General features: G+C 38.0%; 1 long non-coding RNA gene across 5 annotated transcripts in view; it reads left to right on the top strand.

Annotated features, from left to right (window-relative positions):
• The window catches only part of LOC135255382 (uncharacterized), a 184,364-nt gene that overhangs the window by 104,801 nt on the left and 54,129 nt on the right, over positions 1-25,434 (top strand). For all 5 annotated transcript variants that reach the window (XR_010330165.1, XR_010330163.1, XR_010330167.1 and 2 more), the window contains one exon: positions 22,177-22,249. This is a non-coding gene — a long non-coding RNA (uncharacterized LOC135255382). The remainder of the gene's footprint in view (positions 1-22,176; positions 22,250-25,434) is intronic.

Raw genomic sequence — 25,434 nt, 5'->3', positions numbered from 1 at the left:
GCTGTCTGCCTGAGGGGTTTCAGACCTGTGGGATTACATGAATGTATTAACCCCTGGTGCAAACCACAAGAGTGTGGGGCTAGCCATATTGGGGTCCTATATTTTATCCCCACACAGAAAGGTTGAGAATACATAAATGTGTAAAGACAAGACATGACTTGCAATTTCATATTCGGATTTCAAAATCCTCAATTTAGACCAAGCTCAAGAAAATATTATATTGTTGATGATTTAGAAATGCGTACATACACTTTCTGAGAAAAGCCACCAGGTTCCTTCAAAAATATTTTTATTTAAGCAAATATGTTCTAAGTATGCTGATATGCAAAAGAGAAAAAATGAAAATAATATAGGTAACATTTTGCTTTGCATATGAATCTAACAATTTGTTGGACAGGGGTGCCCTTAATCTTAATCTTAATTTTCCCCACAGTACATTATGGATGTGGTTGCAGTCTCATTATACAACAGAAAGATTAAGTGGGCAATTAGAATTCTGAGCAGCCCACAAGATGGTAAGATATGTAGTGTCATTCATTTTTATGCATTTCTTGACAGCATTCCATGATTAGGGCCCAATATCAGTGTCTTGCTTGTACTTACTCTTCATTCACTGCTAGCTTATTAAATGCAGAGCTGGCCAATGAAGACTGAAAGAAAGAATGAAGAAAGAATGAAAATGTGCTCAAAGGAAAGGAAAGAACGATAAACTGTAGAAAAATCCACAAAACGGCCTCTGAGCTATAAGAATGTCAAATGGCTGAATACACTATGCCCAGTATTATTTTTTTTATAATTAACCGGCTCCATGAGAATCAAATGTTTAAATTATGTTTTTTAAATATGAATCTCCTTTCACTTTATTCCTGATTTTCTTGCAGACATCAGACATTTTTTGAGAATGTAACAAAAATAACCTTCATAACTGTACTTCTGTGAAGTATTTGTAAAAAAAAATGTATATTTATTTATCATACAAGTGCCCAAAAAATCCAAGAATAGCTTCTTTTATCAGATTTCTTTTCTTTCGTTCTTTCTTTTTGGTGGGTGGACCAGCAAGATAGCCAGTCCTGTCCTCTGCTACCACAAAAGTGCAGGTCAGGCATACTTCATTCTTGTTATCACAGTTTCTTGACACATGCTGTATCAATTCACTGCAGGAAAGTCATCCTGATCACAGGTTTTAAAACATGGCCAGCAATGCCTTTGCACCGCATGCACTGATACTGAGACGAATGGGCCTTCAAGTCTCTTCATAACAACTGCTACACAATTTAACATTCAACATTTGAAAACTGGCTTCGTTTCAAAGGGTATTCGCATTGTAGCTTGCTTTAGAATGGTGATGTGAATATATATGAAATCAAGTGCCACTAGCCTGTCCAGTGACTTCCAAACAATAGTAAGTAAATTTAAAATGAGGGTATCGATTGATGAATTAGGTTGTCAATTTACAAAAACCCTTCAGAAAAAGAGAGGAGTATAGTGACAATAAAACAAAACAATAGAAAAGGGGAGGAGGAGGTTTGATCTGTGAACCCATTGAAAAACAGAAGTAATTTCAATCTCCATAGAAAAAAGTTTATTTTATGGTGATAATGCTTTCCAAAAGAAACACTAGTAAAGTAATCATGTTTTTGTGGGGAGGTGTTACTAGATGTGTTTATCAAAATCTGTTGAAGATGAAGGTTTAGATTAAATACTGAGGAGCTGCAGATGTAACAGCGCTACCAACTGTATCATTTTACTTTGACAACTTTTTTGTAATGTTTTAATTTTGGATGGATTAATGATGATTCATATTGACGTATGGCTCTTGGGCGTTATTGGGGAATAAGCACTACCTTTAAGTATGTTCATTCAATCTTGACTGGTTTATTTGGTGGTTGCGGTATAGGCCTAGAGGAAATTCATAATGGTCAGTTTCTTGTTGTTTGTTGTTTGTGGTGTTTGTTTTTATAAAACACTAATATTTTACCTTCCAATCGGTTTTGATCTGGAACCTGTTAGGAACCTAACTCAAACATGTGCTTTTTTAACATGTGTTTTTTAACTTTTTTTTTTTTTTTACCACATTTTCATAGTTAAGTGATGTGCCCGGAGGCAGTCCCAGAGGCCTTATTTTAAGTTACACTCTTAAACCAGCAAGAAAATGATGGCTAGTTTGTTTTGAGGTGAACATTCGTGGCTTGTGGGAAAGGTGATTGGAGTCCAGCAGTCCAGTCCAGGAGCATGGCATTTTATAACTTTTATAGCCTTGTAGAAGATTGTTCTCTCTTGGCTAAGCTCTATTGCACCACTTCTGTGTAATTGGTGTGCCCATCTGGCATGGTATCTAATATTTCTTAGGTTAAATTAGCCAGCAATGTCCCTACCTCTCATGAATGGATGCTGAGGCTTGTTAAATGACCATCCTGTTTAATTCATATCCTCAGTTGTTACTGTGAAACACAGTGTTGTAGAAACTGTAAGGTTATCCTAAATGGTTTTGTGTATAAATTTCTTAGCAGCACTTCTGCCTGCTATTTTTGTGGCCTATTACAATGGTTGAAATAAGAGGTATTGAGACATGGTAATCATTTTTCACCAGCTGTTCCCTTTGACTAGGGAACAGTTCCCTAGATAGAAGGGATCCTGTTGTAGCCAAGTTTTTGGAGGGGCAGAAAATGTCAATGTTTGCCTCTGTGATCTGCAGCGCATTTTAGATAAGGAGAGAATTATATTCAGCTTGAGAGGAAGACCCTCTTCACCCTCAAACACTTGAAAACTTAGAAAGAAAACACATGCACACACCCACAGATACAATCATGAACTTTAAATGGCTTTTATGGACTGTTTGTGTTATTTCATGCATTAAAAAATGTGACACATTCAGCAACCCATTCATCCCTATCAAGCCTTGCTATACATATCAATAATAATTCTTGCATGGAGGTACAGGTGTTCCATGTTTTATTCAATGTACAGATCTGACCTTTGTCTGCAATGCTTTAATTTAGAACAGGTAAGTTTGATGATTATATGAGACATTTAAAAAATACTACATGAAAACAAATAGATAAAACATTCGTAGCCCCATCAGTTATGTGGGGTAATGGGTCCATACATTTGGATGCCGGTGACATTCAAATTGTGCTTTCCTCATCAGTGCCTGAAGGGCAGTCTATGCAGATCTTTTAGCAGGACAAGCATTGAAGATAGGAGTGTAATTTCTCATTCCCTTCTGAAAGCAATGATCCCATTCGTTATTTATTCACAGCTTTATGTCCTCATTTTTTTCAAGTGTGAGGAACAGTGAAGGTGCAGTGAGCAGCTATTTCATAGTAAACCAGCTATAGTATAAAGCTGCAGTCACATCAGTGCAAAATACAACAAATCAAATTAACCAAAATACACATCCAACATGGAAGGACTACAAATCACTATCATAATTTAACCCCTTCTTTATCTTCCCCCCCCCCTTTTTTAAACACAAGCCTGAAAATGAGTTGGTTACTATTCTTGAACCCTTTTGACTACAGGCATAATCCTGGTCTCTTCTGAAATGTAACCCTTCAGAATTTGTTTTCCAAGAGAATTACTCTAATGTTTCTGAAAAAAGTAGCAGAACCTGAAATACTGTGGAAGTGGAAGTTTTTTCTCACCTAAAAGATGATTTTTTAAAAATAGATACAGGTGCTGGAGGGTATGTCTGGTGGGTTTAAAAACATAATGAAGCCTCATAACACTGGAAAAATCCTGGTTCAAATTTGATGTCAATACCACCTAAAATGAGCATTCCGTGTTGTTTTTTCTATGCTATGTCTAGGCGGGTTTCCAAAAAGGCCAAAGGATACTTGGTAACAAAATGATATTATGGATGTTTAGAGGTGTAAAATACGATATATTGTATACTACATGCTAGCAAATGAACTTGCTTTCCCTTTGCCTGTCACCGTCCCCCCTCCCTCTACACCCCTCTACACCTCCCTCTCCTTGCTCTCCCCTTGCACTTCTGTCAGCAGCAGGTCTTGGAGATCGTTGGATGTAACTACATTAGGTAACTAGTTTACTAGTACATTTATTGAGGTCCACTGATTTAAGTTTTCCTCAAATACCCCATCCTCACCAACATGCCAAACACAATTTCACATGCCACATTCATTTTTCAAAATTAGGCCTACTCCTTATTTATATGCATCCTGAATAATAATAATAAATATATTTTGAGAATGTATTTAGATGCACACAGATATAAAATAGGATCAAGTCCTTCACTGTACATGCGCTGCACTGTGGAGTCAAAGCTGTTTTCATTGTCCTCCTCATGGAATAGTTTTACAGAGATAGAACCGTGAGTTTTGACACTTTCAACGATATATTGTGTGACCAGTCTGATTGAAATTTTCACCATAAAAAACTGAATGAATGCAAATACACCCATTTGGGGTTAATGAAGGTGGTGACAATGCTTATTACAGTACAATAATGGTCTTGAAAACAGAGAGAAACTCGACGCAGCTGCACACAATTTTGATAACTTGTTTTGTGATGTGAAGAAAATGAATTCAGTTAGCACAGGAAAGGGGTAGAGAGGTCACATTACTCAGTGGAGTTACTCTGAATTTAGTGATGAGCTTCCTGGCACTGCTATTCCCATTACCAAAATGCATTGCATCAAACAGCCTGTTGTGGCTGTGGTCAGACCTCTTCCCACTCCCTGATGTTGCAGTTTTGTCTGCCTCTAAGTCATCATCAGCATTTAAATGGAACTCACCCCCCTCCCTGCAGTTAGCTGTATAGCAGTCATCAGCATTAGTCGATCAGAATTTTGCAAAGATTGGAGTGGACGGCAGAGATGCATAAATTGTCATGACTGGCTGTGTGCAATAGGGAAAATGGAGCCATTTAAAAGCTGACGTGACCATTGGCCATCCCCATATAATTAGAGAGTGAAGCACCATAGATGAAAAGGCACCCAGTTTTTTTTATTTAAAATATATCTCAGTTAAATGACACTTAAGATGTTGGCAAAGTTTCATTAGAATAATTCCATCACTGAAGGAAGCTAGAGTTGGTGATGTTGGCTGCACATTCTTAATCACCTGGGTTATACAAAAATGAATGCCAGAATGCACAAAAGGTATGGCAGTCACACTACCTCAGTGGAATTACCTTAAATGTGTTGTGTCATTCAAAACTCCTTTGGTTTAGTGATGACCTATCTGGCTGTTATTTTTTTACTTTAAACTTATAAAAAACTGTACATTAAGCCACGGAGGTTTGAAAATCAGGGAACATCCGTATCTCTTCAAGCTAAAAATTATATATCGCTGATGTATTCCTTGAATGGTCATCTGTAAAAAGTTATTTACAAACATGTTGGCTTTCTGCCATTTTTAGTTTTTGTAAAATTCTTAAATGAAATCTGTTCTGTGATCATTTAATGGGTCAAACTAATTCACTCTTTAGTCAATCTTCTTCAATGGTTTATAGAAACTAGAAACCGTACCTAAAACATTGCTACAGTATGGTGATCAATATCCAGTGTTTGCAGGCAATATGCAGGTTACCTGCAAATTTTAGACTAGGTCTAAAAATAAGAACCGTTTGGTCTATCAGTACAAAACCTGGTATACATATACAGCACTGTACATTCAAGTATGTCTTCAATAGTCATGATGATGCTTTAAGAAAATTTTAATCCATTTAAAATGGCTAATTGCTGATGACCTGCAAACTGCTCGGAGACATAGTGGCGCTGCAATGGCTCTTCAAATGCTGACCTTATGGTTTCCGCAACAACTTACACATCAGGCTACCAGCTACAAGAGTTCTTGTCACAGTTTTAAAAGCCAACAGGTGGTGTAAGCCATTAAGGTTTGCATGTTGAAGCGATCATTCAGAGCAACAAGCTTTAATGACATCATTGAGGATAAAAGGCCCAGAATAACAATAAAAGCAACATTATTGTATTTACATAGCACCGAACCAAATGATTCAGATGACAAACTTGCCACATATTACCATACCATTCATAATAATTAATAATGTTATAATAACTATTTATGTCTTGAAATGGCTCTGCTGTGCTATTATACTCTCAATGCAGGTTGCACCCTGGACATCGTTAGTTCAAGTCTGAGGTTTTCCATAAGCCAGCTATAAATGAGAGTCTGAAACAGCCTGACACAACTGGCTTTGTCCCATTTTCAGTGTAGAATGGACGTAAGTCAACCAAATTTCCTGCCCCATATGTGCCCCCCTCAAGCTAACCACAGGCACCAACAGGCTACCAATTGTCAAGCCCAAATTCTGGGAGCCACAGTGAAGTCTGAACAGCGGTCACTGTCAGAAGATGCAGAGTAATTCTGCACTTCTGACATATACACATTTATCACCAATTTACAGGCACCTTGCAATCCCTAGGCCTCACAATGGAATGCATCCATTGATTTAAGCTGTTGTTTTCTTATTTTGTGCTCATTGAGTAACATACTTACAACTTTTGCCATCCAGCAGCGTTATAATTAGCAGCTAATTAGCTAGGGCCATTGCCATTATGCTACTGGGGCAGAAAATTCAGTTTGTGCCTTTGTTGCATAGTTCTGAGGAAGATGGTGCTTAATGTACTCTGACGTTTAATGTTTATGGAATGGATGTTTGTGGATGAGTCATCCTTATATTGTTGTAGAGAGTCATTTTATTTGAGGGTCCAGGCAGAAATAGTATGCAGATTCTCATAGGGGAAGGGAGATAAGATCACACCCTCTTTGAAAGTCGGTTAGCATTTAAAATGGTAATTTTGGCATGCACACTAAGATTAAAGTGTCTTTTAGATCTTGATGAGTTGGATTATGTAAATCGAGTGCTTCGAAAAATTAAGGTTTTGCTCTTTTGCATGCCCTGTAAAAAATGCCCTCTTTTGCTGGCTTGTTAAAATGGCTGCTTTTTATCTAATGTAAGTAGGAATTGTACATTAGATAATGGAGGAGTTCTTAAATAAAAGGAAGAAAGTTAAGCAGAACAAGTTCATATTATTCTGCCTCTTAATGGTTTGTATGCATCATGAGATATTTGTATAGCAGTTCAATTTTTCTCCTGCTGGTAGACTTTAAATGATAATAAAGATAAAACATAAATAATGATGCAATTTACTTTACCATAGTCAGTAATTGAAAAATATTGGTAAGTTGAATTGATGTTCTCTTGGTTTAAATTTGTGCAACTGGTGTGTAGTGTTTACTATTCGTTGAATTTCTAATGTTCAATGACTAATTTGTACAACTGGTTCTCAGTCCTCCTCACTGCCAATTCTTGTTGCATAATCATAACTTCACATGCTGTGCACAGCGCAACCTTTCAGAAAGTTCCCAGTGCAATAATCAATTTCAAAGCAATAACATGACTCATCTTCATATTTCTTCCAGAAATTGTATGTTCTGCAATTATTGAAAATACATTATCAAGGTCAGAAAATGCTGTAACACTTGTGTATACTATATGGCTGAACATACAGTATAAATTACTGTCTTTCTATTAAATATATTTATCACAATAGTTCCATGTATTTACAAAATATTACAGCATCTGCCATGTTCCTTTTTTCATCTACATACACCTACCTAGTAGCTAGTAGGACCCCCTCTTTGCTTGCAGAACAGCCTGAATTCTTTACCGCATGGATTCAACAAGGTTTCCTTTGGGAAATTGGTCCATGCTGACTTGATAGCATCACACAGTTCTTGCAGATATTTTTGGCCACACATTCATGCTGTGAACCTACCATTCCTCCTCATCCCAATTGCATTCATGTCTGGGGACTGTACGGGCCATTGGAGTAAACCGTAGTCATGGTCATGTTTGTGTAACCTGCTTCAGGTGATGTGTACTTTGTTACATGGTGGATTGTCCTGCTGGAAGTATCCATTTTTAAAAGGGCATTCTATGCTGTGGCATTCAAATGGTGCTCAGTTGGTATTAATTAAGGGGCCTAATGTGTGCCAAGAAATATCATCCATGCCATTACACCACCACCATCCTGCCCCATTGACACATGGCAGGATAGATCCATGGATTCACACTGTTCACGCCAAATTCTGACCCTACCAACTGCATTTTGCAGCAGAAATCACGACTCATCAGATCAGGCAATGTTTTTCCAGTCATTAATTGTCCAGTACTGGTGATAATGTGCCACTTGTAACCTAATCTTTTTGTTCTTAGCTGACAGAAGTGGACTGCATTTATATAGTGCTTTTATCCAAAGCGCTTTACAATTGATGCCTTGCATTCACCAGAGGAATTAGGGGTTAGGTGTCTTGCTCAGGGACACTTCGACATTCCCAGGGTGGGGGATCGAACCGGCAACCCTCTGACTGCCAGACAACCGCTCTTACCTCCTGAGCTATGTCGCCCCACAAGCTCCAGAGGCCACGTTGCATGAAAACCTCAGGAGAGCAGGTATTTCTTAGATGCTGAAACCACCTGGCACCATGATTGAAGTGACCATAAACTATGGTCACTTAAATCACACATCTTGCCCATTCTTCGCCTTAATGTTTGGATGAACAACAACTAAACATCTTCACCATGTGTGTGTGGTTTATAGATTTAGTTGCAGCCACACGATTTGCTGTTTGGAGGAGCATGCTATTTGTATAAATGAGCTGTACCTAATAAAGTGGCCACCGAGTGTATATCAATCATATGTTTCCTCTGCTGTTTGTGAATGGGATGTGTCGGACTGTAGGTTGTTTATGAAACACTGTGATACCCTCTTGGTTCCTCTCTTGTGGACCAACCTGCATTGCTCTTTGTTTTTATTATTTATAAGCCCTTTGAAACTCCCACGCAGCTGCCTATAAACATATCCTTGTAGCAAGGGCACTGATTGGGTATTACTTGCAACCTGTGAGCAGCTGTAAGGATGAAAATTAAATACCCTATGACCTACTGAAAAATATGTATCAATTCTGAAGTGGCGTTAAAAAAAACACAAGAAAAAATGAGCACTGCATGCAAAATACTGTCTGAAGGTCTCACATCTTGATTTTGAACAAGGTGAAACTGAAAATGTCATTTTTCCACCATCCCTCAGAGATCAGGTGAATTCACTGTGCACCACAATCTCTCCAAGAGCTCAGTGAATTGTCAAAAACAGGATTAATTCTTCCTTAATGGTGATGTTAGAAATGAAGAGAGGGTCAGAAATGTGAAGGAAAGCATATCAACTAAAATTAGAGATATTTTTTTAATTGAAAATATTTCATTGCCTTTTCCAAGTTATAAAGACGTATATAGAAACTGAAATGGTTATGTACTGCAGCCGCATTAAACATTGAATAGTGTTCAGATTGTCTTTGCTTCTATAGGACAACTGGGTGAATTCAGTCACGTGACAAAGTCATTTTGCACAGGTTCATTTTATTTCTTAAACAGGGAGTGGATCAATCGGAGTGACATTACTGAATGTCACTGATGGATGAAAACATTATGGTGCTATGTAGAAAATGTTAAAGTTTTAATGCAAAAAATAGTCATAAATCAAAGCCTGGCATAATATTCATTTTTGGCTACTGCAAAATGTGCATTAATCAATTTCTACAAAGCAATGGTCTGGTTATTACAGTACACGTGTACATTTTTCATTGCTTGTGTTTGGCTTAGACAGGGCACAGTTACATTATTAATATGAAATTATTTGTCTGCACTATATTTTCCTTGTTTCATTTATTCTGTGAAAGGGCAGGCTAAATGCGTTGGTTACCAAAAAGCCACAGTATACCCGCAGACAAAGCCTCTTGTGGAGGTATGCTAACCTTTAATAAGAAACGCAATGGCTACAAAATTGTCAACATTTCTTTTCGGCAGCAGCATGCATGTGCAATTACACTTTGCACTTGGAGCACAATTGCATAGGAATTTGCAGCTGCCCTTTTCACATCTCTTTTGATAACCAAATGATGTGCCTTGGTTTAAAAAAAAAACTGCCAAAAAAGTGAAGTAGAACAGTAAAGAATCTTTGATATATTAGTGACCTCTAGCAGAGCTGGACAATTTGCTTTTTAAGTACCGATTAAGGTGCCTGCAAATGACATGCGTTAAAGTGTTGAAATGTATCACACAAGTGTCTTCCAGTTACTGATGTGGCTTGATGTTGTCTAATAAAGGGGATCGCACAGCACGTGGACAGCAGCTGGGGCCAAGATTATAAATCACTATTAACCCCACAAGCCTGTCTCTCCAACTTTAATGAGGGAACAAGTAATTTACGAGACCCATGCTGTTTATGGGAAAGCATGCCTCAGGTGTCTTTCTGCTAAGAGATACATGATACATAAGCCAATCCTCCCAAAACAAACACACACACACACACACACACACACAGACACAAACTCACGCACACACACGCACGCACACACACTCAAAAACACACGCTCGCACACACTCTCACACACACACACACACACACACAAGCACACACACACAAACACACACGCGCGCACACACACACAAACTTCTGGCCCATGTATACACACTTCCATACTTCCATTTAATCCCAGATAATATTCATAATACATATTTATTTCTCTTTACTTTGTTGAATTTACAGTAATTGCTGCATTCACTTGTTAAATCCCCTTTAAAATGCTTGTTAATCCTAATTGTAAACCAATGCACGTCTCCCCCTTCTCACACTTCCTGGTTCATGAGCTGTCCTTGTATGGAAAAATATTGCTTTGACAAATCATTCCTTGTTGGATTTGTTGATGGTACGCAGGTCCTGATTGTGACTTGTGTTTTCAACAATTTGCTTTAGCTTGTTTTAAGTTATCTTTTTCTTAAGGCAAACATGTAGTGAGTACTTTGGTTTGCTTTGACTGCCCTTCTGAAAATTCCATCTTAAACCAGCATAAACTGATCAATGTAGTTTAAGCTGTGTTTTCGCTTGTCAACCAACGCTTGTTCAGCAGCTGTGTACTGTGTATATACAGTACTGTGTATAGTTGGCCAGTCTACCAGTTTGACCACCAGCTGACTCTACCAGCTTAACCAGCTTTGACCTGCTTTGTCCAGCTAGAGACCATGTATGACCATCTAGAAGTCTTGAAGCTTAAACAAGCTGGTTTAGTAGGAATTTTCAGCAAGGTGGAATACATTTTAGTTGGAAGTTGCATCAGGATGTTTTTTTAGTAGTTTTTCAATCTATTCATCTTAATCCATCTCAAAAAGTTAAATTAAACACAAATGTGTTCTGATAATACTTATTTGGTGTTTTTACAGAGAAAAATAAATATTTATATATGATGATATTAAATATATTCTTTATAAAAATAAATATTTATACACTGAGATATTGCAATTGTGAAATATGTAAATCTGTCGAACTAAAATGCATTATACTTTATTTGGTCTAAAATAGTTTTTGTGCATAATGTTACATTTGTCAAGATAAAAAAGGATATTGAATACATGGCTGCTTGCAGATAATCACAATCTATTAAAGTTGCTATGCATAATATGCAGATGTGCATGCGGATGACATGATATATTGTACCCACAGGTTCAAAATAACAAACTTTCAATCATCAGATACCAGTGGCATCCTCTATTATTGCATTTTTGTCATACTGTATGGTTTCAGATCTTTAGACAGAATATAATATTAGACTAAGGGAAACTGAGTAAACACAAAGCACATTTTTTTAAACTGTTATTTTATTTATTTCATGAAGAGAGTAATGAAACACCCATATCGCCAATGTGAAAAGGGAATTGCCTCCTTAGTTACTCAATCAACCAATTAACAAAATTTAATTTATCATTAAATTCAACTGATTGAACACAGACAGGCTTGATTTAAGCCAGCCCTTTTGAATCAAAACTTCATTCATATTGAACCTGCCATCAGAGTGGCCAGCCTGCCAAAATTAGTCCAAGGCAGAGTAAAAACTCATCCAGGAAGTCACAAAAGATCCCAGAAGCTCATTCAAAGAACTGCAAGCCTCTCTAGCCTTAGATAAGGTCAATGTTCATGACTCCAATATAAGAAAGAGACTGGGCAAAAATGGGATTCATGGGAGAGTAATGGAAACCACAGCTAACCAAGAGAAAAATCATCTCACATTTGCAGTTCCTGGATGACCCGCAAGTCTTTTGGGAAACTGTTATATGAATCAATTTGTCAAAACTGGAACTTTCTGAATGACACGGGTCCCATTATGTGAGGTGTGAATACTAAATTTCACCATAAGAACATCATACCGACAGTCAAACACGGTGGTGGTGTCAGTGATAGTATCCAGTCATCTGTCCATGAGCTGAAGCTGCAGTGTAATTTGGTTATGCAGCAAGACAATGATCCGAAACTCAAAAGTAAGTCCACACCTGAATGCAACCAGTTGTTAACTTTAAGGGGGCAATTATTTTTTCACATAAGTGATATGGTTGTTAAATTTTTTAATTAAGGAAATGAAATAATTTTTTAACATGTGTTTTGTGTTTGCTGAGGGTCCCTTTTCTCATATTACATTTTCTCAAAAAATCTGAAACTATTAATTGTGACAAATATGCAGTAATCAAGGAAATCAGGATAGGGGCAAATACTTTTTCACGACACTCTAAAAAAATGCCTTTAGCTCTATGATCATGACTGCTAATTGTGTTTACATCCATTGTGTTTTCTCTGTTCAACTCTTTTGGGGGTATCTTGTAACTTATACCACATTTGTCTTGCACTGAAATTTAAAAAATAAGAAGCCAAGCAGGATTATGAGGAACATTTTGAATGTATATAGGCATTGGGAAATATTGCATATGCCACGCAACAATGATATTCAAACAAATATCCTGTGTAATCAGGCACACATGATCTAATCTCCATCACAAGGTCTGTAAATAGCCTCCCTGCTGAAATTTAAACCATCTGCTATGGTTCATGTGCTACCTTTTCAATGGAAAAACCTCTTCTAACTAAAGATACAATTATTGGGCTTTACTTCTTTTCAGTGCTGCCAAAGTGGAATCCTTGAAAGCAATAACTCTCAGCTGTGTAATTTGTTTCATGGTGTAATTTTGTCTTTATGGATCGGCATGATTGATAATAGATTAGAAAGCCAAAAACGTTGTTCTGTTCTGAGTGCAAATGTGTAAACTTGGGTAGGGGAATTCAGAATTCAGATCTGAAGTACATCAGGATGTTGATGTGGGTTACTTTTTAACTGCAGCTGCTTTAGACCTGAAACACCATATAAACTGATTTTCTAATTGCTTCAGTAAATCAATGGCTGAGAGAATTCAAACCAGGAGACAATGGGATGAGACTACAAACTGGACAAACAGACTACTGCTGGCATTCCAGTAAGACTTGCCCAACACAACGGAATCTCGAATACGGTCAGAAATTGTGGTCGAAATCACACATCGGATGATCATGATGCTCGTTCATTAATGCGATATGTAAGAAAAAACAGAAGAGTAGCTCTCCCTCAGGTGCCTAGGAATGTCAATGCAGGATGTGATCAGACTGTGTCAGCAGTGATACGGTCAGATGAGTCATCCTTCATCATGATCTCGAGAAGTGGAAGAGTGCAAGAAAACGATACAGGCCTGAATGTTATGCTGGGGGCGTATTTTCCGGCATGGTTTGGGTCCACTCCCCCTTAGAAGGAAGGATCACTGCAAATCAATACAAAGTTGAGTGACCACCTTTCTCCAATGTTTAAACATTTCCATCCCGATGGGAGTGGTTTCTTCCAGGATGACAATGACCCCATCCACAGGGCACAATGGGTCACTGAATGGTTTGATGGGTATGAAAATGATGTGAATCATATGCTATTGCCCTCACAGTCACCAGATCTGAACCCAACTAAACACTTATGGGAGATTTTGGACTGACATGTTGGACAGCATTCTCTACCCCCATCATAAAAACACCAAATGAGGGAATATATATAGTGTTTGGAGCAAAGACATACTTTTTTGTTGATTTGGTTCTGTACTCTGCAATTTTAAATTTTGTAATAAAAAATTCATTTGTGGTTAAAGTGCACATTCTCTGGTTTAATTTAAGTGTATTTTATATGTACTTTTCATAGCATTTAAACTACCATCCATGGATACTTTCCTTCCTGACTCTCTCCGTATTAGATCAACAAATTTTTTAAAATAAATATCTCAATTAGAAACTCAGTTGTACAATTAGTCACTTGCCTGTGTCATTGGAGTGTCTATGGGGACCTCAGGAGGATAACCATTAAAATACAATCCCGGCAAGTCACATGGTGGAGACAAACCGGTGGCCCTAGTCAAGTAGTCATAACATAATCTTTTGTTTGGAGACTTGAAAGCCAAAAGGCTCAGAAGCTGGTGCATTCTACTGTGGAAGAACAGGTGTTGAACACCCCTTGATAATTATAACAGCTTTCCGGGTTTAAAAAAATCCTTGGATTTTCAGATTTTGTAAGGATACTTTTCTGCTTTTTCTCCTTACAGAATGTGTGCAGTTTTGACCTCGAAAAAGTCTCTGGTGGAGGTGCTTTGGAAACGGTATTTTAATGCATAAGTTGATGAGGGGCACACAGGCCTTCTCTTCACAGCTCATTTGCAACACAGTGGCCTGGTGTGTACTATAGATGGGCAGATTGTGCAGGTGGATTTGCCCGAAAGCGCACGTGCCATGCTGTGCCTCGGTAGAGCATGGAACAAAACAAAGCCATAAAAAATACAGGGATAATCTCCTATGCTACAAACAAGGTCAAGAAGGTTGCTGATTTGCGATCTGTCATATCTTCGCTGAAGCGTACTGTTTCTGCATTGGCTTCCAGTAATCTGCTTCTGAATAATAAAATTAAATGCTACCTACTGAAACAGGGATGAGGCTTGGTGGTCCCAGTACTCTGAGACCACTGTTGACTGGACCTGATGCCCATCCTGGCAGCAAGGTAACAGAATAAAGAGCACTTGTTTGTCATTCCCTAGCAGCCTCTGGCTTACACCCCAAACCCTGTAGACTGATCGATAAGCCGTCCTCCGTGACTGTATTCGTGGGTTTTTCCCTCATAACAGGAGTCTAGGGCTCGGATGGTCTCACACAGTCCACACTCGGGTAACTCTCATTAGAAGGCAAAACAGAGCTACGTAATCTTTTCTCTTTATTGCACCGTTGCAAATGATGCAATATTTTGAAAATATAACCCCTCTGCATGAAACATGTTTGGAGAGCTACAAAGTATCCATGCTGTGTTCTGTCTTTTCCTCATAAATAAACTTTAATTGGCCTTTTCTACTGACATAAATGCTATATTTCTTGGGTATCTGTAAGGATATCCCACTCATACCAATGAGTGATAATTGCAGTGCTAAATCTGTTCTTTGGCACGTATAAAATGGTGCTACCCACTGCTCAAGTTTAAGAAAAAAGACCATGGAAAACAACTTCTAATATTAATATCCAGATCAAAGGAGGAAGTGTGAAAAGTGGGTGGTACAGACAAGATTTCATCATAAGGTCTCACTTATTGCAGTTTTATAATTGAGGAGCATTTTTGCAGCATTTATGGATATATTCAAACAGTGCCAGCTAGACTGTTAAAAAAACATTGTAATTGAGTTCTGTCAGTGGAACAAGGCAACAAATGGACATTAGTACAAAATTAATTTTACACTGACACTTACAACCGTTTTTCATATCAAGAAATATTAAAGGATGGAAAGTTTACCTAAGGCTTGTAGTAAAAGCAGAGACCCTTAAAGTGTTCAAGACCTGGGTTAACACTGTAGACTGTACACACAATTGTGAGCCTGGATAGACTAAATGGCCTCTGCTGTTCATCAAACTTTCAGACATTCTTATGTTCTTAATATGTATGATTCATTTTTAAAATATGCACTGCAGTGCAGTAGCTTACCTCTCCCTACATTCTCTTTTCCAATGCCCTTTTTTCCTCTGAATTAAGAAGACCCAGGCATTAATGTTAATTGTATCAAACTGAAGGAGTATTAACTCAGTACAGGCTTTATTATCTCTGCTTCTCCAGTAGGAATCAATGTTATTGGCAGATCGCTGCTCCGTTCTCTTGACAAATCAAGTTGTTGGCTGAGGCGTGAAGTGTAAGATTGTGATCGGCTCGGCTTGACATTGTGATTCGTGGATGGCGTGTTGGCCGCGGGAAAATGGGGATTCATGCTTCGCTTCCTCTCTGAACCGCTTCCAGAGATAACCCGATCGATTCTGCATACAGCGTCGCAGCTTTGGCGGAGGCCGCGGGCCAACCCGTCACAGACACGACTCTGCCTCTGATATGCCACAGACCTTTTGTGAAATGCCGTCCCATGCGTAATGCCTGTCATTGACCTTATGACTAATGGCACATAAAATGAAAGCTCTTCCTTGCCATTCCCACCTGTGGCTCCTCTGGGTTGTGAACGTTGTGCTCATGCAATGGCTCTTGGTTTGGTGGTGTGTTTTTCTTCTTGTCGGCTCTTGAGGTCAAACAGAGGTGAACCCGGCAAACATCGGTGTTGTCTCGTGGGTTTTTATCCATGAATGGAGGTCATGTACAGGTTGCTTTCTAGTTGTTGGGATCTTATCAAAGTGATCATCATTACAGAGCAAAAATAAATATCTCTGATAGTGAGTGGAGTTCTCCTGAGTATATGTATTCAGTTTGTCTTCCTTAGATAAAAACTGGTCATCATGCAGTAACAGTATGAAAACAAAAAGATACTCCACACCTAAACGGTCATCTCATAATGTGGTACTCTATTCTGTCCAGTGTTATTGTGTGTATTTGAGTCTCAGGATCTTTTTTATGGTTTTTACAATAACATTGACAGGTGGTTTTGTAAGTTTATTTTTTTCCCCTGTGTTGTTTTTAATTATGATGGTACCAGTCACTTTTCGATAGCTTTGTTTTGAGTATAACAGATTTAGCAAATAGTAAAGCTTGCAGTGTTTTAAAAAAATCCTTTTAACTTCAGAAACATTCTGCATGCTTTTGTTCAAGTATTTATTTTTGCCACTCAAGTGGTTGTGGAAATTCAAGCAGTCTCATCTAGGGCTTTGTGGTGGGTTGGGAAATTTAAATGTGAAAGATCAAAGGTGATGTATCTAAATTCAGCAATACGGTAATACTACTCACTCAGAGAATAATCAAACCTTTTTTAAATAGTTTTTTATAAGGTTCTATGCATATTGCATGTTCCAAATACACAATTGTTTTGAGTTTGTGCTATAAATTGCATACAGGGAGTGTCCAATTCTGTCCCTTGCTGATTATGTTGGAACATGATTTTGTGTGTGCACATGTGCGTAATGTCTCCTGACATTTAGACAGGTAAAATTTTTCCATGTACATATACACTAGGCTCTTTGAGAGAAGATTTGAATTTTAAGCAATCTACCCAGTGGTGAGTACATATTATTTGAAGCACAGTAGATGGTAATTCTGCGTGTATAACCTGAAATACGTTGTTCAAGCTCGATGCATCTACCTAAAAAGTCTGTTTAACATTTTTCCCCTGTGTTATATTTTCCACCGATCTCCCCTATTAGATCATATAGTAGTGTATCAAATTAAATTTAAATCATATTTTCTATAATGCTGCACTACTTTTGTGCATTGAGTATTGCACTGTGACACCGTCACTGGACATAACGGTCTCCCATTGTTCTCATATAACGTTCATTTAAAACTTTAGAATGATGGAATTATTCAAACTCGGAGAAGCTAGCCTGATTTTGTAAGTTAGCTTTATGTCTCCCTATATTACTATGGAAAATTGAAAAGTATGCATGTCCCAAAATGGCTGATGGAATGAGAGGTTTTGTGTCAGGATACATTTTATTTTTAGGGAGTGTTTTAGGCGGTATATGCAACACAGTAATGGCGTAATGTAGCCATACCAAATTTGGTGATCATAGTCCACCCTGTAGAGGTATTGAGATTGGTTTTGAAATGACAGAGATATGAAGGTTCTACTGCATTCAGTGTTACACTGCATCATTCAGTGTAATATAGTGAGGTGCAGAATTCTTGGTATCCTTAACAAAGAAAAAAAAGGGCGGGGGGGGGGGGGCTTTATAAATCAAATAAGACCGTTATATTGTAGTTTCCCCAATTCATTCATTCATTCATTCATTCATTTGTTAATATTACAATTATTGGCACCACTGTGATTAAATATTGGTACAGCCTGCCTTGCCAAGGATGAAGGCATTGGGCTTTTTTCTATATTTAGTACTTCTCCTTTGGAGAACATATTTGGAGAGATTTTAAACCACTCCTCCATGCAGAACCTTTCAAGATCCTTGATATCAATAATGGATGGCAATGATACAGCTCCTTAAGCAAATAACTTAAATAAGCTACATTTATAGCAGATTTAACTCTATTTGATTTTATTTAAAAGAGTCTTTAGGGGTAGAACTAATGTTGACACCTTTTATGTTTTATTACAAATAGTAGACTATCAATAAATAAAACCAGCTTTTAAAATTATATTTGTAATGGAATAAAAGTATTTAGTATTTGAGCATGAAATATAGTTTATTATCTGTGTTGTTTATTTTACACAAAATGCTATATCTTCATTTTCATAAAGGGTACCAATACAGTTCTGTACCTGATTGTACATACTTTTCTGTTGCAATTCTTCTTCTTCTTTGCAAAAAAGTATTGTAATTGTAAATATCATTCTGTTATTTTACAAACAGCACATATAGGATGTACTGTTGGATATACTGTAGATTTATATGATTGCTTTATTCTGTATTCTCTCTTGGCTGTCTTCCATGCTTGTGGGCACATTTTTACTGTAATATTTCATAAATCCATATAAAGTGACAAAAACCCTCTATAACTGCTAACAAGACATGGTACCTAAAAACCACAAAAACTATAATGGACAGATGGAAAATGAAAACATATGGTTATTGAGAATTTCCCATGTCATTTCAGACATGCTGAATATTAATTTGCATCACATTTCACAGTTTGCTAGAAGATCAATAATGAATAGCTCATGCCAGAAGAACTTATTCCCCTGTTGTAGTCCTATTATGTAGGATGTTGTGTGGCAAAGGGTGAGTCCTCATGAATGTGCTAATCACATCACATAGTCTTAGTAATAACACTCAATCAAAAAACTTAATGTTTAGCATCTGAAGTGCAAAAACACTTTTATAATGATCAAAATTCTCAAATTTAACAGAACATACCAGTTTCCTGAATATTCATGTTGTTGGGTGGAATTTCATAAACAGAAATCTTTAAAATGGCAAACCTAAGTTTTGCTGTTGGACATTTATGACCAGGCTGCTTAATGACCTTGTACCCTTTCCAGAAGAAACCACTGGCCCAAGACTAGCCACAACAGGCAATTCTTTGTGACTAATTAGTATTCCTTATAGAAAAGGGCAGGCCAGGGTGCTTAGAATTTGCTTTTTTGAATCTGATTGGGAAAAACAAAAACGGAAGGGTCATACTTTTTGCAATCGTCTTCACAAGCAAGGGCAAAGAACAAGAAGGTTTAGGACTAAATTTATCCATACTTTGTACACAAAAAAGAATAAAATAATAAGGATTGGAAAGTGGTACTGACTAAAATCAGGGGAGCTGTGCTGTTGCCTGTGGTAGGCTAGAAGCTTTTACTGTATGTAAAGCCATACTAATATCATGGAAAGAATTACTTTAATTTCGAAGATCAAACCCATTAATTTTTATGGTAATTTAGTTTATCCTTTATTTATCCAGGTGAGTCCCATTGAGATAAAATCTATTTTTCATGGTGACCTGGCCAAGAGGTTCCGGAACACATAAAATACAATATAATGCAGTACATTAAAAAACAATAACCATGAAACAGAGAGTTTTATGAAGTTACTGGTTCACAGCACTTTAACTGTCGTCAGAAGAATGTGTCAGCTTTAGTAGAAGTATCAAAAGAAGCATATTCCTACTTGTATGTTTTATGAAAAAAGTTAGGAATTTTCTTTCAATAAATCTTAGAAATGCAATTCAAAACGTTTCTATGTAGAAAGTCCTGCCCAATCCACTCCACTTGGAATTGTGTAGCGAGTGGCCTGTTTTACAATTACCTTTTCGCTCTGAAAGTCTGCACCACTTTTTCTTGCATACATCAGGGTGGTCTTTTTTTTCTTTCTTCAAAGAAAACTTGACTTATTGCTGATCAGTTTTCCAGGATGCTGACACTGGCTCATATTTTCTTTATAAACATTGCTGAGCCCTGGATCTTCGTGTTGTCTTCTGGTCTGTAAATGATGGCTGTTGTCTCCTCATAGTTGAACTGCTGATGTATTGTTACAGTTTGGTCTCTTATGTAGTGCAATTGGCAGTTAAAAAACAATCTTGAAGATGAAGTGTAAGATCTATCTATGATGGACTGCATTTGGCTGTAATGTCTTGTCAGTTTACAAATGCTACAAACAGCCCAGATGTCAAAGGGCAGTGTTCTGAATTAATCCTCACTTTGTCATATGAATCAGTCATTATTGTCTTAATACACTGTAAGCATGATTATTAATTCCACAGGTTAAAACACCCCAGTAACTGAATTAGCTCTATGAGTAATGGGGAGGTGTAGTGTGGCATACAGTACACGTGTCAATCAAAGTCATTTAGGTCTATTTCTGTAAATTATTCATCTGTATAAAAACTCATTTTTAACAAACAATAATGCTTTCTTACGCATACAAAGTACTGTCTGTAAGTCATTAAATGAAATTTACAAAAATCCAGGCATGCCATTAAAAGTATAGATATGAAAGAGGGCACACTGTACAAAAATGAGGCCCAAAGACAACAAAAAAAAACATTTGCTTTTATTTTTGAGTCAAAGTTAAGGACAATTGGCCCTTAACTTTTAATCTGAAAATGGTTAAGAATAAAGAACTGTGGAAGTATAACTGTAATAGTGTAACTGTTTCCTTCCCCATATTCAATTTCCATTGAAGCAAAGATAAGGTTTTGATTTGTTTGACATCTTGCATGAGTAAACACAGAGGAATCACCTTTCTTCTGTAGACTTTCTGGCTTAACACTCTTAAACTGATGTTAGTACACAGGCTTTGGGACCAGATATGGCAGGGGTATCCAGTCTTATCTGAAAAGGGCCTGTGTACAGTGTGTGTCTTTGTTTAAGCCCAGCACTAGGACACCTGACTCAACTAATTAACTAATCATGTTCTTCAATCAATACCTTAATAAGCAGAATCAGGTATCTTAGTGCTGGGCTAAAACAAAAACTTGCACTCACACTGGTCCTTTCCGGAAAAGATTAGATACCTCTGATTCATAGCATCCCCTGTATGGCCTTGGCATAACAAAATGTTCCTTCTTGACTGATGTTTCCTTTTGGGACTAGAAGGCTGGGACAAGAAATTAAGAATGATATTAAGTGCTCATATTCTTGGCTGCAGCTCGCATTAATGAAATGAGTGATGATGGGTTGACTGACACAGGACTACATTTTACAGGTAGTTCTTGAGGGCTTTATTTGGTTCACCAGTCCCAATTAAAAGATATCATTATCAAGCGGGCAAAATTAAATTACCAGGTTGGCAATTCCGACAATTCTTCCGTGATGCAAATGAGGTAACTTACACAATATCCACAGTGCACAGGAGAATCATATCCAGTGTGAAGTCTTCACAATGGCTTTTGAACCGCACGTGTTAGTCACGGTTTTGGCTATTAGGATGAGACTGAAATCATGAATGCACAGGCACAGAATAAAAATAGACCCCCACCTCGGGCTTAGAACAGACTCTGTGGAATACCTTATTCACAGTGTGCTCAGTGTCTGTTACTTGGAATTAACTATTGTTAGGAAAAAACATCCCTTGGGAGATATCCTGGTTACATGCAGTGCCTGCTGTGGTACTGTCAGCATTGCAAAACAGGAAAACTGTCGTCAGGATGAATAATATCCTGTCCATGTTACATAAGCAGTTTTAAAGTGTCCTCGCAAGATTGATTTTAGGGGTTAACAACAACGCGCACACACACACACTCAGGGACACATACACACACAGGGACTTCTCTCCATATGTCCAATCGCCTGTTGAAGTGTCCCAGGTTCCTCATTGTCGTCCAGTGTGGTAAAGCCCAGTATACTCTACCAGTTCTTAGCCTCGCATTCTAAATATAGGCCTTGTTTACTTTCTACCAGATGACCATGTGAGAGCAACTCTCTGCTGGGCCAAGGAGGGAGCAGCATGTTCCTGGGACATGGAGACCCACAGGTAAACAGTACCCCTCATTACCGCCTTCCGCTGTAAAACCAGCTCAGACACTACCTGGAGGGAAGGATGGCCTTTTTCCACTGCTCAGCTACACATCAGCACAAACAGCACATACACATTTGATGCAATATATTCATGCATAAAATATGTTTCCGCCTCACGGCATGTTAATTGCCTTCTGTACAATGCTCTTTGCCTGATGGGAAAGGATAAGTAGTCTTGACGCAGAACTATAGCGTATTCGAATGTTTGGCTTAATTTTGTGCAGTGATTAGGATCGATGATGTCACTGAGGGTGTCCTTGGGGAGCTGAAGCTTGCACATAAAATGGAAACCTCCTATTCCAAGTTTATGTTGTCAAATTATGTTTTCCATTACGAGAAAATGAAAAACCATAATACTTTGATTGTTGAGGCCATTATTGGCTGACTCTGCTGTTACATTCTTCATATTTTCTCTTTTGTATTTAATAAACCAGCTAGGTGAGTTTAATGCCTGATGCCAATAGTTAACTAGCCCTGATATATTTCCTTATTTGCTTTATAAATGGTTTGCTAACAAAACTGCTGACTTTGTTCACGGGGAAAACTAGCTGGTTAGCTATTTATCTTTCAGCTTTTTATGTTTTATGTATGTTTGCACACCGCCAATGGATTTGTTTAGCCACTGTCCAGTAGTCCTGCTTGCTACAATAACTGCTTCTCATTTTTTCTGGCTCTGAAGCTGACTTGCTAGCAAGCTCTGTATGCTTGACTGCAGCTGACACCAACTTGAATGTGGCTGGTTCAGCGGACTCAGATTTATCTGATGCTGATTCAACTTGCACACTCTTCTGATGGTATTCTAAAATGAATGCAGTAATGCTGTCAGCATAAAGCAAATCAGCAATCTGGATACTTAGTCCTTACATGTTCATTAGTTTTTGGTTGGAATCACCCTTTCATTTACCTGATTTATTTAAAAATACACAATATTTGGACATTTACCTTTTGATTACAATATTTGTGCTGAATAATGCTTCCCTTGAATGATAAATTAGAACATGCCAGCTTTCTCTTCTCTCTTTCCCCTTGTTCGTTTGGAATTTTCATTTTTCCCCAATCCTTTGTCTGTCTCAGACTGTCATTTTGGGTCATTCTATTGTTTTGCACAGATAAACACCTCATAATCAGTACCTAATTGTATAAATAGTCACATGGCTATACTGATTGCAAAGCAATTACTGGAATGCCTACAGGGACACCTAGAAATTCAGGTTGAGGGCCCAGATAGTCACATGCTCAAGTGTTTCTCTGGGTTCCATATGGCCCTCTCCATAGTTTAGTGAGAAATGATAGATGGCAAATGGCACTACTTGTGTTTTTGGGATTTTTGGAAAAGTGTGGCATGTCTTTCACCTGTCATAGAAGGCTATGCATGCCCTCAAGCATCAGATCTGCCCTGACCCCTGGGTAACTAGAGTCACAGTCGCCATTCAGAAAGAGCCTGGTCTGTTCGTTCATCAATTGATCATAGAGTGACTATGTACCTATCCTGAAAATGTATAGGCTTGACTACAATGCTACTGTGTTTGCTAAATAGCCTAAAAAGCCAGTCCACTGCACCTATGTTCCAAGCCTCTGCATGTGGTAATGTAATAGATTTCTGCAATAGTGGGTCAATATCATGTTTATTAAAGCAGTAATTCTCACAAAATGTACAGCTGTTTAGGTATTGTACCATGCAGAATAGGGTGAGAGTATAACATTCATGGAAGGTTTCAGAAGAGATAGAAAGACAGGAAGATTGAATAGAGCCAAAGGTTTTTTTGTTTTTTCCTTCTCTTCATTCTCATTCAAGTAATTTTTCATTGAAATATTTTCAATGGATATTCTCTAGTTTTGCACAAGCAAAAAAACATGGCAATTAATCTTAAATGATGCATTTGGATTAGAAATAATAATAGTTGCTGGTTATGCAGACATTTGCGCTGCATTGGTTGCTCCGTCAATGCTTTTTGAGAATAGAAAAATTAATCTCTGTCTTACAGTCAGAATGGGAAAATACAATTTTCTCCCTAATGTGTAGTTTTTATTACTGGTATTTATCACTGGGCAATGACGTTGTCGCAAAGATTGGCTTTTCTAGCATGCATAAATAGTTTTCTTGACTACAGCAACAAATCTAAAGATTTCCTTATAACGCAAAACCGCGTGTTTTTCATGGTCCCGGTTTGCACAATATATTCCTGCTGTTCTGTTTCCGGCCTGGCCAGAAGACATCCCAGACATCCGTTTAATTTTTGATGAATCCATAATAGCTTCAGCAGAATATATTGTCAAGACTGCCTTTGAGTGAATGAGGTGGCAGCAGTGTTTTGGAGATGCCATATGTTACAGATTCTAGATGAAATTGGCTTCTTCTGAAGCAGAGGAAATAATAGAATGTTTTTTTGGGACGAGGGCTGGGGGTAGGGAAGGGAATCTTCACTGGTGTTCATCTTTTCCACCTAAAAGGAGTTAGATAAGAAGCACCTGTGGTTTGAGTAATGAGATGCAGAACCCTGCCTCTTCCTCAGCCTCAGCTCCTGCTGATGCTTCTGTAAGACTCGCCTGGGGCATAATCTCTTCACCAGACAAAGAGAAAGAGAGGCTTGACGTTTAAATAAAGCCGAGGAATCGCAGCAAGTTATTTTGTGAGCGGTGACTGCTCTTTTTTTATGGTGATTCAAATTATTTCATTCCACTCAAAATTGTGGGGGGATGAGAGAGGATTGCAATGATGTGCTGACAGCATCAGTGTCATGGAGAGACATGCAAAATGGCAGTAATTTTGGGGGAGGGGGAGGGGGGGGGCGTAGGTGGATCTGATGGGTATCCCCCTTTTCGCTGCTTTGTCCCCTTCTGCCACAGCCCCCTGACAGGTTTCCAGCAACACATTTATTTACTTCTGATGTCCAGTTTGTAAGAGTCAAGTCAAGTTGAGCCAAGAGCAATGAAAGTTCCATCCCAGTTGATTTTTCAAATTTTGTTCACATCTGTTGATATAGTAAAACTGCTGTGGAAGATCAGGCTACACCATTGAATATGCGTCGTTGAATTTTAGGGATGTTTACAGATGTGTTTTAATGTTTCCTTCTGTAGGAACAGCATCTGAAATAATCAGTTTGTGATTTGGGCAATGTTTCACAACCCGTGTACAGATAC

This window comes from Anguilla rostrata, chromosome 5, assembly GCF_018555375.3.
Source record: "Anguilla rostrata isolate EN2019 chromosome 5, ASM1855537v3, whole genome shotgun sequence".
In the NCBI taxonomy this organism is placed as follows: Eukaryota; Metazoa; Chordata; class Actinopteri; order Anguilliformes; family Anguillidae; genus Anguilla; species Anguilla rostrata.
Note: the sequence above shows the minus strand (reverse complement) of the source record. Positions and strands in the feature narration are given on the sequence as shown.